Source organism: Macrobrachium rosenbergii, chromosome 46 (genome assembly GCF_040412425.1).
Source record: "Macrobrachium rosenbergii isolate ZJJX-2024 chromosome 46, ASM4041242v1, whole genome shotgun sequence".
NCBI lineage: Eukaryota > Metazoa > Arthropoda > Malacostraca > Decapoda > Palaemonidae > Macrobrachium > Macrobrachium rosenbergii.
This window is the reverse complement of record NC_089786.1, coordinates 25,352,950-25,360,954: the sequence shown is the minus strand read 5'-3', so window position 1 is coordinate 25,360,954 and position 8,005 is coordinate 25,352,950. Positions and strand designations below refer to the sequence as shown.

Sequence of the window (8,005 nt, the reverse complement as noted above, 5' to 3'; positions counted from 1 at the left end):
GGGCACTGCCGAGTTGATCCACAACAAAGTGCACATCCAGCGAATCCAGTTGACGCTAACCACCGAGCTCAGTGGTTAGCGCGACTGGATTCGCTGGATGCGGTGTCTGTGTCGTGGGATCGAGACTGGCAGTGCCTGTCCATTTATCACTTATAAAGTCCCTTCGGTGATAATTTCATCGGGATATTCCCGAGGTAAAGTGGATTTGATATTAAGCGATATTTGTAGCTTTATGATCATATATATATATATATATATATATATATATATATATATATATATATATATATATATATATATATATATATATATATATATATATATATATATATATATATATATATATATATATATATATATATTTGACTGTAGGGCCAAAGAAAACATGGTGGGTGCGATAGGACCCAACTTATTTTGAACCAGAGAATAGCAGTTAGAGCCAGTGTTTCACTTATGTAGGGGTAGCCTCCCACCTCAGCTGACCTGGGATAGACAATAGCGACCCCCCCTTTCACCCCATCACGTGATATGGGAGTAGTTAGGCCATTGTGGGCATGGGGGACATAGCCAGGCTGTGAGATGGATAGGAACTTAACCTCTAAATACTTAATCTTAAGGCAACTTTTCTCCACTCCTTTGCTGGCTGTATGACTCTTTGCAGATCGATGGGGGCCCTAGACTTCGAAACAAACAACCTTGGATGGCGTGCACTATTTCCCGGGAAGAGACAGAGGCCTCCAGACTCCAGTCTCAGATGAATATCCAACACTTCCTTCCTTTTACGCTGGTGAAAGCTAACTTCAGTAACCAGCCAAGTCTCTCCTGCTTAACACACATCTGCAGGCCAGGTACGTTCATCGCAATTAGTTAGTATGCCAGCCCTTTACTTCCCCCTTGAAATTCCTTGATTTTTCCATTCCTTCAAACTTCAATTTCTTCCTCCACATGAGCATTCCCTTTGTTAAGTCACCTTACTTCAAGCAGCCCATAAGTTGCCCCATGACTTGCTTTGAAATCAACTTAATATGATTCAGTGATAAGTATTCAATGATCCCTTCCCTAGTGCAAAGTAAGGGCAAATTAGTCTAAGTGATATAAGTGTTTGATTCCTACCCCCTTGCGGAGATTTATGGTTTAATGGATAGCAGGGTAGATTGCCTTGCTCTTCTGTGTTGTACTAACTCCTGACCTCTCTTACAGGAGCCATCATATCTTGTCCAGTCCGCAAATCTATGCCCCACTAGTGCTGACTGCCATCCAAATTTCACGGACGTTGTAAAGAACAGCAACTCCAGAGTACCAGAGGGTTGTTTATCTTAACAAGCTAATATTTGGGGTGGCTGATGTTAACAAGCTCATTCTGATACTGGCGGTGCATCTGTTTGTTGTCGGCCAAATGGAATGTCCCTTCGCAGTGTTCAGTACGGGGGGGTGGCTGATGTTAACAAGTTCATTCTGAGGATAGCCAATCTTTACATGGGTACTCTGGGGTTGCGGATCTTTACAACGTCCAATTACACAACCATTCCTGGTCGCAGCCTGATCGCAAGAATCCGTTGCCCCAACTGCAATCATCTTAATTAACTGATTGCCATTACCCTGGAATCCACTCTTTCCAATGTATTACCATCTGTGACTTGATGTAATTTTACCATAACAGAGTCATTTGTTATAATGGGGATTGTTGTATCTGTGGCCCATCCTATTTACATTGCTTATTTGCAAATTGCTGCATTATTGCTCTATCATATGTAATTTATGTGTTTGTAATTATTTTGCATTTTACATTCTTTTTTGGTCTTGCATATTTGCCCCATTTTCTGTAAATAAACCCTTTTTTAAATTATAAAAGAATCCTAATTCCAAATGGCAACCTTTCATTATTTACGTAAATCCAGGAAGTTTCTAGGGTGAGTTTCCCGTAGCTTCTCATTTTGTTCATAAACTCAGGACCCCCTTGGTGTGAAGGCAGTCACTAAAATTAAATTGTTCCAATTCCATCCTCCACCGAGGACCCAGTTTATGACATTGGCGACCAATACCAAGATCTAGTCACATTAGCAATCACTAGCCTCGCTATTTATGCTACACTAGAGACGAACCAGGAATAGATCAGGCATTTAAATTTAATCAGGCATTTAAATTAAATAATTTCACTATTCACGAGAGGCATAGAAGCAGCTGGACAGAGAATTAAGGTAAAAAGGGCACTGTCATGGTCTTCTAACATGAAGGATATGTAAGGAAATAAGGAAAGTGATATTAACATTCTTTAAAAAAAAACGCAACGAACCTCTGTTGTTAGAATTTACTCAGAACGCAGGCGACAGCGCATAGGTTCTTAAGTTAGCAAAACAGAGAGGTACGCGAGAATTGCCCGTCCGCAAAATCTCCAAGTGTAGGGACAGTGTGGTGTTGCCAAATGAACATAGGAATTAGGGAGTGCGTAGTTAGGGAATTGTTGTATGTGTTAGCGAGAACAAGTAGCTAAGAGTTGATTCAAGAGCAGTTACTGCCGAGAAAAACATACGATTTCTCAATCAGTGATAAATATTGGGATAACTCAGCAGGCTATAAGAAATGGCATAATGGTATCTGGCATTTAGACGAAGTGCCAGGAAGTGTTCTGTTCAAATTGGCGCATGCGCCAGATCATTCCATTGTCGTAGCAGTAAAAAACATTCGCAAGCATAGTTATTTAAACACCCTCCCAGTGTATTAAAAGTAGAGTAAAGACTTTGCTTATGTGCAAAGTTAATTAAGTTGAGTTTGCATTCAAACCCCGCATTTCTTGAAGAAAGTAGAGTGTGTTTTCGTATTTTCCCTCCAAGTTCACTTCCCATGGTCTGTCGCACCACACAGTGAGTGGCCGGTCAGCTGTTTTCCACAAGCAACTCAGTCCACATCTTTCGTTCACTGAACGAACTTTCCTCCCTCTGTCCCCTAACGTTATCCATGAAAGGCGTGAATATCTTTGAAACAATTTGAAACCCTTTACCTACCATATCACTTGTCATGACGAGAGCGAGACAGTAAGTAAATCATGTAAATACTAAAAGTTCATTGTAGAAGAAAAGTAACTTAGCGTAATTTCGCATATCTAAATTGTTTGCTCATAAGCACAAAGTAAAGTGACTTTAACATTCATAACGAATATGTTCCAGTGCACCTCCGCTCTCAGAGAGAGAGAGAGAGATTTTTTTTCTCGCTTATCCTTTTACCTTAACATGGGACTGACACTAATTTATTTACGAGTTTGGAAAACAACCCACAAATCATAAAAGCTAAATACAAAGAATTTTCTTTAGTGTAACTAACTTTTAAACTTTCAAACTCATTACTCATTAAATTTTTTATCACATACACAGTGTGTGAAATTTATAAACACTTATGTTTAGTGGATAATCTCGCATACCTGCTTTCCCTTTTTGTGCTTCAACCCAGATCAATTCTCATACACTATAGAGCACACGTACATCTATCTAACTACATGTTGTTCAACTGTAGTGCACGAGTTGGGTATATTTTATTCCAAACTTGCTTATACTGCAAGTGCTAACACGCATATTGAGTGCACTCCTCATATCTTACCTGTCCTCATGTCAGGCAGCGATCTCCAGTTCTTATAACTAGCCACCCACTCGTGTCTCGCCCAGTTTCCATTTCTCACAGTGCCACTAATCTGCGGCACTGCAAAGCACCCAATCACTGAAGCACTTATCTTTCTTCTTTCCCTTTCCTTTCTCCCTTACCTTCTGCTGGAGTCTCTCATTTACCTCTTACGCCTTACTTACCCCCTGCCCAGGCAGAGTACCATTCACCTTCAGTGTCATTTCATGCACTGACATTTCGCATTGCTCCACGGAGCGCACCGGCACCACAGTGCCACCCAACCAAAATAATCCCTCATAAGCCAATGCACCTGTATTTAAGAAACAGAGTGCCATACAACCAGTGTTTCCACCCATAAGGACCTTAGCTCCTTCAGGAACAGCTCATTAACAGTGCATTCGCCCATAAGTACCATAGAGCCTTCAGAAGCACTCCCATGTTCTAAGTGTTTCTGCTCATAAGGAGTAATAATACCTTCAGGACCACTTAATTTACTAGCGTATCTGCCCATAAGTACTCAGACTTCCTTCAGGAATGCTTCCCCTAGTGTGACCTTTGCACGGCACACTCGCCCACAGTGCCACCACATTTAAAGGTGCCACTCACTGAAGTGCCAATAATCTAAAGGACACTTCCCCATAGTCGCAAACCCTTTCCACCAGGAACGCCCAGTAATCCACTTAGCAGCCCTTCCCCATCAGCAACATGTCAACCGAAGAGCACCGATATTTCCGGGATATAGGAAAGGAGGTCGGCCTTGTAGGCCAGACCCTTCAAAAGTTTGAAAGGGAGCAGATTGCTGAAAAGAGAAAGTATGAAGAAGAAGAGCGACAGTGAGAGGTCAAGCAGCGGAGAGAAGAAGAAGAAAGAGAAGAACAGAGGAGACAGAGTGAGAACGAAGAAGGGGAAGAACGAAGGAGACTGCAAGAAGCCGAGCAGAGGAGAGAAAAGAACAAGAAAGGAGAGGAAAGCATGAACTAGCCCTCAAAGAAAGCGAGTTGGCGCTGTTGGACAAGGAGCTCGAGTTGGAGAGAGCCAAGAAGGAAAACGCAGAAGCTCAAGCAGCACAACAAGCATCTAACCCCACCCCATCAACACTAAATGCCTCCCTATTGACAGTCAGTGACCTCATTGGCAAATGGACTGAAGATGAGCTGGAATAATGGCTCGAAGAGATCAAATTCCTCTTCGAGACCTATGATGTTGGCCCACCAAGCACCTGGACGGGAAGGCTAAGGCCACCCATCGAGCATTGGAAAGAGATCAACGAGGAGACATGGCTGCCGTCCGTGAGGCCATTGCCAGGGTGTATGAAAATACTCCTGAGAGGTGGAGACAACGACTCCGCAGTATGGCCAAGGACGTCAGCTGTTCCTGGACAGAATGGGTCTGTCACAAGACTCAGCCTGGGACCCGTTGGTTCGAATCCTTGTGGTGCAACACCTTCAAGGACGTGTTCAACAGGACCATGCTGGAGGACCTATTCCAGTGTGTGCCGGGCCTCTGGCTGTGTATCTTAGTGACAAGCAGCCAGCCACTCTCAAGGAAACCTGCCGCTTTGATGATACCTGGGAAACTTACAATTCATCCCACAGCACCTTGCAATACAGAATAGTGCCACCCGGCCACCTCACAGGCTCAAATCGCCCATGGAATGGACCACCTAGCAGACTTACGTGCACCACCTGCAAGAGGTACGGTCACGCTGAAGCAGCGTGCCGCCACAAGACAGACAGCAACCAACGACAGCCCACCAATAACTGCCACTCCTCCTCTCCTCTAACTCCGCACCACCTTCCCAGCAGACCGTCACTGCCGGGAAATCATCCCATCCCAGGGGACCCTGCCGAGACTGTGGAGTTCTAAGGCACTCTTCTGCTGGGTATTCTGGTTGCTCGAGACATGTGGTTGTTACCAGGCACGTCAACCTGATCAGTACAACACCCTCCCCAGCTGAGCTGCCAGAAAAATCTTACCCTGAGCTGGTCTGGACACAGTCCATCACCATAGCCCTCTGGATGGTTCTAGCCCACCAGTGCATCTACCAACTACTGCTGACACTGGCTCAAATATTAGCCTGATCGATCAGGCCAAAGTACCAGCTGTTGCCTTCGTAGATGAGGAAGTCAGGTGGACGGTGACCTGGGTAGACCAGCAATCCATAACTGTTCCCATACTCGAACTCAGTGTGATCACAGAGTGGAGCATCAAAATTCACTGCCTTGGCGTGGTGAACCGTATCAGGCACGGAGTGAAATTCCTGCTAGGACGAGACATCCTCTGGCGATGCCCCCGACCCCTGCCATTCTATTGCCTGACTGCCTCTGCCAGTGAGGCTGTGGCAAAACTTCCTGAGTGGTACACAGCCTCTGTGACAGCTGCGCCACCATCAGCTAAACCTTCCATTTGCCCAAGAGCGACATTACGCAATCCACCTAGGACTCATTCCACGTCTAATCTGCAGATCTCGCGACTGGACAGCCACGAAAAAACTACTCCCTCATCACAAAAGGATCTCGCCAACTACCGCTGCAGGACCTGCAACATAAGAGGGCACTCCGAAAGATGGTCCAAGTGTAATGGGAAAATTATTCCTTTAAATATTATTGATTTGTTTAGGAATTGATTCATCATCCTCCTCTAATATCTTTACACTACTGTTGTAAGAGTGATTGTGATTGTAAAGTGTTTTCATTTTTGTTGTGGACATCGAGTGCATAGAAGTGTAGCCAGTCCCTTGTTTTGTTTTTCTTCGCTCTGAATGTGGAGCGCTGTCCTGAATCTTTCATCTGCATATTGGTAACACTAAAGAAACATGGGGGACGAGAACGCTGTTGGTGTGAAAAGGACGCCAAGCGGTCCACCCTTCATTTTGGCTATTTTACCAAATTATTAATACAAGTTATTATCTATCCCTTGCAAGGTAAGCTTTTAAAGTCATAATATTACCGTTAGTTCATTAGTTGGAACAGATCAGTATCATGAAAGAACAGCAGCAGACGAAGATTTAAGTGCAGCGTTGTTGCATGCCCAGTCAAACGTGATTGCAACGCCTTAATGTGAAAATTTTCGTAGTCGTGAAATATTATTCACATTCATTAGTTGTCATGAAATTTTGCTGTGTTAGTTTGAGTTGTAACTTAGCGTTTGATAGGGTTGTAAAACGTTAGAAAAAGATGGTTGTAAGTATTTTGTTTATGTAAGGTTTTTGTAGATACCAGTGCCTAAAGGGGGCCACAAAATGGCCGTCCGACAGGGTATCTTGGGTTTACCCCTACCTCCCTCATGGAAGTTTCCACTGCCAATTACGATTTTAGACTAGGCTATACAGTAATTTAAGAAGGCCTACCCTAGACTAATTCTGTTTGAATGAGGAATTACGACAATTTTGTTACAAATAGCTTAGGCTATATATATAAAAGTTCATGAAAACTTAATTACATAGGACTTAGCCTATACCCTCATTAAACTAACCTAACTTGTGGCCTATTGTAACCTAGTAAAAATCAGCCATGTAAATTTTTGCATAGGCTATCCTTAACGATTTCTGAAGAGGCCTAGCCTAGACTATATCCTGTTAAAAGGCACCTTAGCCTAGTTTTACCTCGTTTTAGTTTAAGTGTTTCTCAGAAATCTTTCAGGTAGTCTTATCCGTTGACATATGTTGTGTACAAAACATTTAGTACTGTGTGGAGTAGGGTATCAAATGATTTACACCTTACTGTAAATTAATTGATTCCAGGGCTGCTCCATTTTTTATACTTATCCTGTTGTGAAGGAAAAGCAATTCCCATAGTATGTAGTTCATATATTTTTTTTTGAGATCTCTCAATATAGAGAGTTATTTTTGTTGTTTTAAAATACTGCTTGTATTGTTTTCTTGAAATAAAAATTAAGTAAAAGGAATATTTCTAGGGACCTAGTTCAGGAGTCCTGAAGAGTATGTAAATTGGACCTAGTTCAGGAGTCCTGAAGAATATGTAAATTGGATCTAGTCCAGGAGTTCTGAAGACTATGTAAATTAACCAAGTCCGGGAGACTAGACCTGGGAGAAATTTGGCACGATGTAATGAGTAATAAAGAAACGAACTGAGTACCAGGGATTTTCTTCAATACCATCGTACCTTACCACTAAAAATGGAAATCAGCACTTCAATTGCCTCCCAGTGGGAAGACATCACCTGGCCTCATCAGTAATAAGACCCGTACACCCAAGGAATATCATGTAATAGTAGGTAGGGCAGGCCTACCCTAATTCCCAGGCAGCGTAAACGTCAGTAGTCTTCATACCCACCGTGTCAACTATGACACAGTACCATTCTCCAACCCCTGTCTCCAGGCAAGAAGACTGACAGCAGTGCCTCTAGATAGTAGTATTATTATTCTCTCTTAT

The 8,005-nt window shown here is 43.0% G+C and overlaps 1 long non-coding RNA gene across 1 annotated transcript; it reads left to right on the top strand.

Annotated features, from left to right (window-relative positions):
- Positions 1-6,427: 6,427 nt before the first annotated feature.
- Positions 6,428-7,706, top strand: LOC136830273 (uncharacterized). Its single transcript, XR_010850623.1, has 2 exons — positions 6,428-6,535; positions 7,528-7,706. It is a non-coding gene; the product is annotated as an uncharacterized lncRNA (long non-coding RNA).
- Positions 7,707-8,005: the final 299 nt, after the last annotated feature.